The sequence below is a fragment of the Choloepus didactylus genome, chromosome 1 (assembly GCF_015220235.1).
Source record: "Choloepus didactylus isolate mChoDid1 chromosome 1, mChoDid1.pri, whole genome shotgun sequence".
NCBI classification, from domain to species: domain Eukaryota; kingdom Metazoa; phylum Chordata; class Mammalia; order Pilosa; family Megalonychidae; genus Choloepus; species Choloepus didactylus.
Window position 1 is genome coordinate 194,433,945 of NC_051307.1, and position 12,642 is coordinate 194,446,586.

Consider the following 12,642-nt stretch of genomic DNA (forward strand, 5'->3'; position numbering starts at 1 on the left):
ATTCCCTGTGTGTCACTTAATTCTCTATCCCAGAGTTTGTCCCTTGATGCTAACTCCATTATCCTCTGGTAAGAACTAACTTTGGGGAGGAGAGGGCAGGTAGAAGGATTTGGGGCCTTAAATTCTAGTGGTTGCTTGACCTCCTTGAAGGTTAGAGAGCTGGACTCTAAATATTGGATATAAATGTTTCTGGGAAACAGAAAGCTAATGTAAGGGTGAAACATTAATAATTTGGAAACAAGGAACTGTGTCTGAACTCCCAGATTAGAGTAACAAAAACCAAGGGGTGGGAAGGAGATGGATGAAATGAAGTAAATTATTTTTGCTGTGGATAATTAGCAAAATGTAGGTTTATTTTCTAGTAATTTAAAGTTAACTCCTGCACCAGTAAGAATTGAGTTTGGCTATAAAGAGCAGTGGCTTCACCTGTTAGAATTTTTCTCTTCCATAAAAGAAGTTCAGAGGGAGGCCCTGTCATGCGGGGACAGCCCTGCTATCCCCAGGGACTAAGGCTCCCTCTCTCCCCTGTCTTCACCATCCTGGATGTGGTTTGCATCCTTAAGATCACCTGGGAAGTGATCTATGATGGCTGCTGAAGTGCCAGCTATCATGACCAGGGTTTAGGCTAGAGGAGGGCAGAAACAGCACACCTCCCAGATGAATCAGCTCCCTTTAAGAAGCCTCTAGGGAAGCCTCTCAGATCACGGATTACATCTCCTTGGCCAGAGCTTAGCCCTTATGGCCACATCTTGCTACAGGGGAGGCAGAGAAATGGTCTTTCCACAGGGCTCAGGACTTTGATACTAAGAAAAATGGGGAGATTGGAGACACTGCCCCTAGCAGTGTCTACAATGCCTCCTTGCCTGGAATTAAAAATATGATGTGCATCTTCAAAATCAGTGTTCCCTTATCTCTCACATCAATAACCCATGAAAAATGATGGGTAAATGGAGGAGGCCACCCTGGACAGCCATTCCCATTACTGTTTGCAAAGCTCGGATCTAAATCACTAGAGGAAAAAGGAATCTGGTAGCACATATTCTGCAAAGCAGTGACATTGTAGAGACAGTTCCAGAGAGTGGAACCCCAAGGAGGCATGAGACAATGCTTGAAGACAAAGTCTCAGAGTGGGACGAAAAGTAAACTTTTAGGTGTGTGCTGATTTTAAGGGACTCTAAAGCAAAGTACTCAAAAGAGTGTGAGTTGGGAATAGGAGGAAAATTTAGAGAAAGGAGTTAGAATTATTTAGTCAGTGAGATGGGGTTGTTAGGGCCAGATGTGGCATGGGTAGTGGTTGGGCCGTGGCTTCTGGGTGCAAACTCTGTTCCCAAACCAGGTTCACTACTCACTAGCTGTGCAATCTCGGTGCCTTAGTTTCTCCCCCTGTAAAATGGGGATGATCAGCGTCTCCACGCCTAGGCTGTTGGGAGGATTAAAGGAGAGCGTGTGTGCGAATGTTTGGTTGATGGTAGCACTCTGTAGACGCTGACCACTGTTGCTGCCGCCACTATCATTCTAAAAAACACAGCTGGATTCCTACAGAACTCTTTCAAACCTAGTAAAATCCAGATGGTTCAAAGATATACATGTTAAAAATGAAACTACTACTGTTGTGTGTGCATGCAATGGAAGATTGAGCAACTGCAAGGAGTGAAGCTGTGAGACATGCAACGAGGTGAATGGAACCTGTAGACAACATTTTGAGTGAACCATGCCAGAGACAAAGGCAAACACTGTAATGCCTCACCAGTATGGACTAACGACAATGTGTAAACTCAGAATTGAACCTTAGAGCACAACTTTTCAGGGGTGCACTTACTGTAATGGTCCCTATATTGTAAACTCTTACAGCAGTCACATCTGTTCCTGAATTGTAATGGCTATCTCCAGATTCCAAGATGCTGATCCCTTTGTGTATAACCTGATCAATCCCTGGAACTTTGGGTATCTGTGTGACACCAGAAGCTCAGAGCTAGAACTCGGCAGATATGAATGTCAGTATTAGCACATATAGCAACTGTTAAAGAAGCTAAAAAAGAGTCCAGACTTCAGAGATATGAATGAAGCAGATGTGGTTAGGACTAGGGCAAATCGGGCCAAAGGATAAAGGATAATACTGACTGCGTTTTAAAACTTCAAATTCCATGTGAGACCAAGGGAAGAGATGGTTAATTGGTGTGAGTTCTGTATTTCCTGAACAATTTAACTCGTACAGTTTGTTCAAATACCATAATTACATGGAACTTTTAATAGGAAGTAAGGCCTGGTAGCTTTGCACAGGTTAGTGTGAAATAGAGACACATCCCATAGTAATTTGGACAGAGAATAAAAATATATATGCAGGGCCCCCCTGAGGAGCTGGGGGGAAATGCAGAGGTGTTGGGCTTCCTCACCTGGATTGTTGCTGATGTTCTCACAAACACTGAGGACTGGTGGTTTGGCGTGCTGAGCCCTCTATCTTGGGACCTGCACTATGAGGCTCGTTACTGCAAAGGAGAGGCTAAACCCGCTTATAATTTTGCCTAAGAGTCTCCCCCTGAGTACCTTTTTGCTGCTCAGATGTGGCCCTCTCTCTCTCTAACTAAGCCAACTTGGCACATGAACTCACTGCCCTCCCCACTACGCGGGATCTGACTCCCAGGGGTGTAAATCTCCCTGGCAACGCGGGATATGACTCCTGGGGATGAATCTGGACCTGGCATCGTGGAATTGAGAACATCTTGACCAAAAGGGGGATGCGAAATAAAACGAAATGAAATGAAAGTTGCAGTGGCTGAGAGATTCCAAATAGAGTTGAGGGGTCACTCTAGTGGGCACTCTTACGCACTATATAGATAACCCTTTTTAGGTTTTAGTGTATTGGAATAGCTAGAAATAAATGCCTAAACTATCAAACTGCAACCCAGTAGCCTTGACTCTTGAAGACGACTGTATAACAATGTAGCCTACAAGGGGTGACAGTGTGATTGTGAAAGCCTTATGGATCACATGCCCTTTATCCAGTGTATGGATGGATGATTGGAAAAACAGGGACCAAAAACTAAATGGAAAATAGGGTGGAGGGGATGATTTGAGTGTTCTTTTATACTTTTATTTTTTTATTCTTATTTTCAGGTTTTCTGGTACAAGGAAGATGTTCAAAAAAATAGATTGGGGTGATGGATGCACAACTATACGATGGTACTGTGAACAATTGATTGTACATTGTGGATGATTGTATGGTATGTGACTATATCTCAATAAAATTGAATTTAAAAAAATGAAACCACTGAAGTTCTAGAAGAAATTATCGCTGAATGTTTTTGTAATTTTGACCCAGGGAAGGCCATTCTGAGCATGACATGAAGGAGAGAGACTATAAATAAAATGAGTGATACATTTGACTATAAAAAGATTAAACTTTATTCAGCATTCTTACTATAAAGTGCTTATTTGTTCCTGAAAAACGTGCATGTTTGCAAAACTAGGCACTAAAAATAGCAGGAGTTGTTAGACTGTAACCAGAACACTAGCAAGGAAAAAAAAAAAAAAAGAATAAACGAACTGCACATAGTGAGATAAGGTGAATAGCCCAGGCTGTTTGGCTGGAGCTCAAGGTTATTAAAATGCCCCACAGGCAGTGGAGGGGAAGTGGCTGCAAGGCAGGCAGAGGGAGAGGGGCTCTGAGCTGCTGTCGAGGCCAAGGCAGCACAGCAGGAAGTTCGGCCTTCCTCAGAGCAGAGGTGAAACTCTCTGGGGACCCAGCCCAGGGCCTGGAGCTTATTTTAAATTTCTTTAAAATAGGGCTGAAAGAGCACCTGCTTGCCCAGCACAAGAGTCAAAGGGCTTTTCCTTTCCCGTTGAAGGTTGTAATTACTCTCCCTATTTCTACTCTCTTTTGATTGGAAAACTTGCATTTGAACCAACACAACCTCCACATCACACTGACATTGCTTCCCTGTTTACCAATCGCATATGAGCTCCATATAGAAAGTCATGCTGTAGCAGAGCAAGGCTGATGGGGAAAAATAGTAAACATGAGTACGGTTGCAAGACAAATGACAAGCTAGGAAAAATAATTGCAATATAGTTGATAGGCAAAGTGTTAATATAAAGCTCTTATTAATAAAGAGTTGAACACCCTTAGAGAAAACATAAATGGAGATTGGCTCTGACTCACTGAATTATGCTGAAAATGGAAGACTATACAACCTTTAAAGAGGAGGTGGATTGAGATTTATTGTCATGGAGAGATGTCTGCAAGATATCGGTAATGTCATCAATAAATTTTCAAGACAAATGGAGGGGAAGAGAAATGAAAGCAAAGGGAGTAGAAAAGAGATTTTCAAAGTGGGTTTGGAATTAATGGCAGGTGCTCTTGGGCCTTTTTTCTTCTCCTCTGCCTTCTAAATCTGTGGCAGGCTTACCTGTGAAATTCTCTAAGGATGTTTGAAATAATAGAAGTGCAAGTTCGGAGGTTGGTTTGCACCGGCTCCTTTTTTGTTTCCAACTATTTAAATTCTTTTTATTTTTGAAGTAAATTTAGACTTAGGCGATATATTGCAAATGTAGTACAACTCTTTATTTCCCGAACGTTAACATTTTGTCACATTTGCCTTTTCCTTTGTCGTTTTCCATCCCCACTTTTTGAGAGTAAATCATGGACATGATTACCTGCTGTCTTTAAATACTCAGCGAATATCTCCTAAAAACAAGGGCATTCTCTTACATAACCAAAATGTAATTATCATAATCAGAAAATTAAATTGATATTGTACTTTAGCTAGTCTATAGCCCTTATTCATATTTCATTAATTGGCTTGCTAGTAGATTTTTCACCCTTGGCGTGATTGACGTTTGGGAGGAGGGATGTGGCTCGAGCCTCCTTTGAAAGTAGCAGGACGGTCTCTGGTGAACCATTGAAGGTGCTGGAATGGGCGCTGGAGTTGTAGAGATACATCTTTTTTTTCCCTTTACTCTCTGCCTCGTGAAGGAGAATGAAGACTGGCAATGAATGAATGGGAATAAATCCAGAAGTCAAGAAATAGTGCTTTAAAGTTTATAGATTGCCCACTCTCCTGCATCACTACTGTTGAAAAAAAAAAGGAGAGAGCCAACAGCTCTGCTGTGAAAGGTGCTCTGTGGGGCCTGCATCGTTTACCGATAGAAATGGGCTCGGCAGGACTCGCCCTCAGGGACTTGGGGGCGTTGGGCTGGCGGCATCATGGCTGGCAGGCTTTGTGTCTCTTCAGGTTACTGGGTGTGGCAAACCCAGTGCACAAAAGCAAACAACTGTCACTGTGTGTTCATGTGTGTGTTTACTTAGTAAAGGGCTTACCCACTGCGTGAGCCTCCACCTTTTTTCAGAAGACTTGGGCTGGAATTCCATGACTCTAATGGCAGTCTGAGGGCAGACTAACCCCTCACCCCAGGTCACAAATCTGAAGGACACAACTTTTTTTTTTTTTTTTAATTAAGTATCTATATATATTTTCAAATTAGAGAAGTTTATAGTTCCCATATACCACCCCCTCACATACACAGTTTTCCCTTTTATTAATACTTTGCATTAGTGTGATACCTTTATTACAGTTAGTTGTTATAATACTATTAACGTAGTCCATAGTTTACATTAGGGTTCACTGTGTTGTACAGTCCTATGGTTTGAATTTTTTTTTTATTCTGGGAAGATACATATCACCTAAAATTTCCCCTTTTAACTACATTCAAATATATAACTTTAGTGATGTTAATTACATTCACAGTGTTGTGCTATCATGACCACCATCCATTACCAAAACTTTTCCATCACCTCAAACAGAAACTATGTATCAATTAAAATTGCCTCCCCATTCTCTACCCCCAGCTCCAGCCCCCAGTAATTTGTATTTTAGTTCTTGACTTCATGAGTTTGGTTATTTTAATTTTTTCATATCAGTGAGATCATTCAATATTTGTTCTTTTGTGTCTGGCTTATTTCACTCAACAAGATGTCTTTTTTTTTTTTTTTTTGGATGGACAAAAATGAATATTTATTTAGAATTAGAAAAGAGGAAAAAAATTTATTAAAAAATATTGCAAAATCCAGAATCAACGTATCTTGAATGTTAGTCCATGTCATTGCATGTATCAGAACTTCATTCCTTTTGTGGCAAAATAATATTACATTGTATGTTTATGCCACGTTTTGTTTGTCCAAAAGAGGGTTGCTTCCATCTTTTGACAACTGTGAATAATGCCACTGTGAATAATGGTATGCCAATATCTGTTGCAGTCCCTGCTTCAATTCTGGAAGTGGGATTGCTGGGTCATATGGCAGTTCTATACTTAACTTTTTGAAGAACCATCAAACTGTTTTCCACAGCAGCTGCACTGTTTTATGTTCCCTCCAACAATGTATGAGTGTTCCCATTTCTCCACATCATCTCTATAACGACTTTTTATTTTCCATTTTTTAAATAGTAGCCCTTCTAGTGGGTGTGAAATGGTATCTCATTGTGGTTTTGAGCATGTTGCTAATGGCTAATGATGTCCAACATCTTCTCCTGTGCTCGTTGGCCATTTGTGTTACTTCTGTCTATTCAAGTCTTTTGCCTATTTTTAAATTGGATTGTCTTTTTGCTGTTGAGTTTTAGGATTTCTTTATATATTCTGGATACTAAACCCTTATATGAAATATGGTTTCCCAATATTTCTCCCAGGCTATAGATTCTCTTTTTGCTTTCATGATGAACTTCCTTGATACACAAAAGTTTTAAATTTTGATGACATCCATTTATCCATTTTTTCTTTTGTTGCTCATGCTTTTAGTGTAAAGTCTAAGCAGCCATTGCCTAATGTAAGGTCCTGAAGATGCTTCCCTGTTTTCTTCTAGGAGTTTTATAAATTTGGTTCTTATACTTATGTCTTTGATCCATTTTGAGTTAATTTTTGTGTAAGGCTTGAGGTAGGGAGGTCTACCTTCATTCTTTCGCATATGGATATTCAGTTTTCCCAGCACGATTTTTCAAAGAGACCGTTCTTTCCTTTTTGAGTGAATTTGATCCACTTGTCACAAATCGTTCGTTTATTTCTGAACCCTCAATTCTATTCCACTGGTCCGGATCTGGCCTTGTGCCAGTACTATGCTGTTTTGGTTGCTGTAGCTTTGTAATAAATATTAAAATCAGGAAATTTCCATTTTCAAGATGGTTTTGGCTGTTTGGGGTCCCTTACCCTTCCATATAAATTTGCTGAATGGCTTTTCATTGCTGTAAGAAGGCTCTTGGAATTTTGGTTGGGATTGTGTTGAATCTAAATAATTTTGCATAGAATTGTTATCTTAATTATGTTTAAGCTTCATTGAGGTAAATTTGTGTACCTAAAAATTCTCCCATTAGGACAATGTAATAGTACAGTGATAATGGTACAATGATTTCTGGTAGATTTACAGATTTGTGCTACTGTCAAACACGGAATATCTGAAGGACACAACTTTTGTTTGAATGAGTAGGCTCTGGATGTATTGAATTTTGATGTAATCATTGTAACAACCAACAGCATAATTTTGGAAAGAGAGCTATTATATACAGATCGAACGTGCCGCCAGTTGCCTGGTACTGTGGCCACCCCCTACCTCTTCTACCTCTTCTTCCATTGTGTCCCCTCCCTCCCAGCCATCCTGACTGCCAGGTCAGTTGGTTGGTCTGTCTGTCTGTCTGTCTGTCTGTCTCTCTCTCTCTCTCTCTCTCTGCAGTCTCTAACTTGTACCAGTGTCCCCAGCCTCTGGCATTCCCCATTCCTGCCCCTGTGGCCTCTGTAGATGCACACCTGAGTGGTTTACTTGCACCTCTGCCTCATCTTTCTTCTTTTGCGCTTCAGCCTGCAGATTGGCTTCTTTTCCCCTTGGCTGTCATGGCGTAGAGGTTTCTAACAAGATTGTGCTAAGGCCAAGAGCTAGTCATTTTTATGTTTAGTTTGGAATACTGTTCCTCCAGATCTTCATTTCAGTTTTTGCCCAAATGACCCATCCTTAGAAATGAATAAATAATTGATTTTCATGGCTTTATAATGTTTCGTTGAATCAATATGATTTACTTAAATCCTGCCCTTTTGTTAAATATGTCAGCTGTATTTGGTGATACAGGAACAGCTTTTTAAAAATTTATTTAAGATCTGACAGGTAAAAATGTACAGAAATGTACAAATATAATTTACAGATACTTTTGTACCCCTATTTATATATATATATTAATTTATTTTTTAAATTCAATTTTATTGAGTTATATTCACATACCATACAATCATCCACGGTGTACAATCAATTGTTCACAGTACCATTATAGAGTTGTGCATTCATCACCCCAGTCTATTTTTGAACATTCTCATTACCACACACAAAAAAGAATAAGAATAAAAGTTAAAGCGAACAAAACAAAACACCCAAAACATCCCATACTCCCCATCCCTTCCAATTATTCATTCACTTTTTGTCCTCATTTTCCTATTCATCTCTGTCTACACACTGTGTAAAGGGAATGGGAGCCACGAAGTTTTCACAATCACGCAGTCATGTTATGTAAGCTCTATAGTTATATAATCGTCTTCAAGAATAAAGGCTACTGGGCTGCAGTTCAACAGTTTTAGGTATTTCCTTCTAGCTATTCCAATACACTAAAAGCTAAAAAGGGATATCTATATAATGCATAAGAATAACCTCCAGAATGTCCTCTCGACTCTATTTGTAACCCATGTATATTTAATAACCTATTATTGTTTTTATGTGAGATCTAAATAATTGGCCACAGCTAGGGTGAGCATCGTCTGACGAAGGACACTTTTTTAAAAAAACATCTTTATTGAGGTATAATTTACAGACCTAAAAATTCACCCATTGAGACAATTTGATGACAGAGTGATAACATTACAATATAATGATTTCTAGTAGATTTATGGAGTTGTGCTGCCAAAAAGGCTGTATCATTTTGACTTCCACCAGCAATGTATATGGGTTCCAGTTTCTCCGCTTCCTTTCCAACACTTAGTATTGCGTGTTCTTTTATTGTAGCCATTCTAGTGGGTATGCAGTGGTACCCCAATGCAGTTTTTACGGGGGGACACTTTTGAGAGTGACAGTGGGCAATATTAATAATTGCATGGAGCAATAGGCCTGAGCTGGAACTGTCCTGGGCAAACCAACGCAAATGCCATCCTCTCCCAGCTCCAGCCCCTCCATTCTCTCTGCTTCCTCTCCTCCTATCCTAATGGTGTGTTGATTCCTTTGATTGTCCTTAAACCTTCACTCCACGTGTATCTATGCCCAATGTGAATTTTTTTGTGTATTTTAAAGTTTTCCATAAATGGTTTCATACTGAATGCATCTTTTGCAACTTTCCACTTGACATTATGCTTTTGATATTTTTGATGTTGATAGATGCAGATCTAGTTTATTTATTTTAATACCCATATAGTATTCTATTCTGAATGAATCACAGTTTAACTTTCTGTTCCTCTACCAAGAGATGGTTAGTTTGTTTCCATTTTGGAAGCTATTACAAACAGTGCTTTCTTTGGGTTCCTTTCTTACATTTACTCTCAGGTGTGAGATTAGGTCTTTAAGGATCAGAAACAATTTTTTTGTTCTCTAAACATGCTGTCAAACTGTTTTCTGCAAGTGTTGTTCCAATTTATACTCGCTCCATCTGTCTAAACACTAGTTCAGCTGCAAGCACTTTAATTATAATCATCCTGCCATTGGACATTGTAGGTAAAAAAAAAAAAAAAATCCCCTCTGGTAATTTAATAATTACAAGGTAAAACATACACACTTTAAAGAGAAATTATCAGGAAATATAGAAATCCAAAGCAATGTTTTCTGTTTATTTCCTAGTAAAAGAGAAATTCAAATGAACACCAACACTCTCCAGTTTTTTGAGCCTTCTTGCGGTTTCACTCTGGGCTGGATTCTGCATGTCAGTTTTCTTTTATAAAGTAAAATGAATTTCTCCACAGTTCTAGCAGAATATCTTAATATTAGAATCAGTCTAACTGTAGTGAACCATCATCTGTTTTTGCAGATTTCTGCGTGAAGGCTGTTGGACTCACTATTCAGAAAAACACTGCATTTGGTCTTGACGTTTGGGGGCCTCCGCAGCAGGAGCCTTCCTTCTTTGCTTTGCCCTGCCCTTCTCACCCTCTGTTGTTGCACAACAGACCGGCATGTCCGTGTGAACTGTGCCACAGTCAGTTGCACAGGATTGTTTTAGCTTCATGGTGAAGATCCTGTTTCTGAGCACAACTGAGCTGGGGGGATTGGCCATCTCCGCTTAGTGCTCCTGTGTGGGTATGTGTCCTTTGAGCTGGTGTTTCTATGTGATCAAGTGATAGCTCAGTACCTGACACCCAGTCAGCGTGGAATTGAGCCAGTGTAGTTGTTTGTCCTTTTTCTAAGAAAGAGTTGCTTCTGGTGGTAATTAAGGCCAAAACCCTTCTTGACAACTCCCTAGGGTGGTTTTTTGTTTCTGTCTCAGACACAGTTTCTCAGGCCTTTTCTTCCCTGTTCCTTTCTGGTGTCTCTGCTTGTCCTCCCCTCTCTTCTAGAGACCGGCTTTGCTGCTCACAGCATGCAAATTGTGCCTCAAGGGGAGTGTCAGGGAAGGAAGACTTCTCTTCTGTAGGGCTGGTGTGTGAGCAAGGAGGAGGTGCTGTGAGGGCTTGAGCCCAGGGGATGGAGGAGGGTGGGTCCCAGCCTCCAGTCTTGCCACTGCTTAGTCTTAAGATGTCACCCGTGTGCCTGAACCTCGCAGGGTCCTGGTATCCTCTTCTATAAGAGGAAGGAGTGGAGAAGGACTAGCTTGGTTAGGGGCCCACGTCCAGCCCTGATGTGAAGAGTCTTAGAAGTCTCATGTTGAATATAGGGAGAGGATGAATGCACGGGAGGGATGGAGCTGGCAGGGAACTTGCCTTTCCCTAAGTTCAGTTTTTTTTCCCTCTTCCCTTGCTAGATCCCATCCAAGATCATATATTGCATTTAATTGTCATTGTTTCTTTAGTTGTTCTTTCTTTCTTTTAAATTGTGGAAACATATATACAACATATACTTTCCCATCTCAATCATTCCCAAATTCAGTGAGATTAATCACATACACAATACTGTGTTACCCTCACCACCTTTCATTACTAAAATTGTCCCATCTCCCCAAACAGATACTCTACACCCTTTTGCGTTAATTCCATATTCCACCCTACTCCCTGCTCTTGGCAACCTGTGGTCAAATTTCTTCTCTGTGAGCTTGCATATTCTCCAGTATTTTCTTTGTAGTTACCATGGGGCTTAAATTTAACATCCTAAATCTATAACAGTCTTATTTGCTTTGGTACCAACCCAACTTCAATAGTATACAGAAATTATGTTCCCCTTGTCTGCCCACCTTTATGTAGTTCTTGTCACAAATTACATGTTTATACATGGAGTCCCAAACCAGTGATTTATTATTACATTTCATGTGTTTGCCTTTTAGATATTGCAGAAAGTAAAGAGTGGCATTACAAACCATAAATACAATAGTATTGGCATTTATATTTACCCATGTTGTTACCCTCACTGGAGATCTTTATTCTTCCATGCAGCTTGGATCTATTGTCTATCGTCCTTTCCTTTCAACCTGCAAAACTTTTTATAGCATCTCTTGTAGCACCACTGTAGTGATGATGAACTCCCTTAGCTTTTGTTTATCTGTGATTGTCTTAATCTCTTCATTTTTTTTAAACTTTTTATTTTTAAACACTTTCAAATTGCAGGACAGTTACAAAAATAATTAAAAAAAAAACCCATAGAGAGAACTCTACCCACCCCCTCACTCCAGATACCCCAATCCATCAGTTTTAACATTTTGCCACATTTGCTCTTCCTTCCTATCCTGTCCTGTCCCGTCCTGTCCTATCTTATCCTATCCTATCCTATCCTATCTATCCGTCTCATTTTTGAAAGACAGTTTTGCCAGAAACAGAATTCTTGGTTGGCAGTTTTCTACTTTCAGAACTTTAAATGTGTCATCCCACTGCCTTCTTCCCTCCATGGTTCCCAGTGAGATGTTTGAACTAAATCTTATCAAGTTCCCTTGTCTGTGACACATTACTTCTCTCTTACAGCTGTCAGAATTCTCTCTTTATCTTTGGTGTTTGACAGTTTGATTATAATATGCCGGTGGCATGGCCCTGTTTGGGTTTAATCCTGTTTGGAGTTTGGTGAGCATCTTGGATATGTATATTCATGTCTTTTGTTAAATATGGGAAGCTATAAGCCATTATTTCCTTGAATATTCTCTCTGTCCCTTTCTCATTTCTCCTTCCGGAACTCCCACAATGCATATATTGGTGTACTTGATGATGTCCCACGGGTTCCTCAGGCTCTGCTCACTTTTCTTTCTTCTTTCTCCTTTTGACTCCTCAAACTGGATGATTTCCATTGTATCTTCAGGTTCTTTGATTCTTTCCTCTGTCAGCTCCAATCTGTTGACCCTCCCTAGGGAATTTTAAATTTCTGTTACTGTGGTCTTCATCTCTGTTTGGTTCTTTTTCATAATTTCCATCTCTATATTGATATTCTGTGTGTGTTCATCTGTTGTTTTCCTGATTTCCTTTAGTTCTTTATCCATGTTTTCCTTTAGCTCTTTGAGCATATTT

The 12,642-nt window shown here is 39.9% G+C and overlaps 1 protein-coding gene across 10 annotated transcripts in view; it reads left to right on the top strand.

Annotated features, from left to right (window-relative positions):
• Positions 1 to 12,642, top strand: part of TRAK1 (trafficking kinesin protein 1) — a 198,558-nt gene that overhangs the window by 96,156 nt on the left and 89,760 nt on the right. For 2 of the 10 annotated variants that reach the window (XM_037847923.1, XM_037847917.1), the window contains exon 1: positions 3,161 to 3,221. The exons of the other annotated variants lie outside the window; for them this stretch is intronic. The gene's annotated coding sequence lies outside the window, so the exon portion shown is untranslated. Of the gene's footprint in view, positions 1 to 3,160; positions 3,222 to 12,642 lie in introns of those variants that run through there. 10 annotated transcript variants of the gene reach the window in all.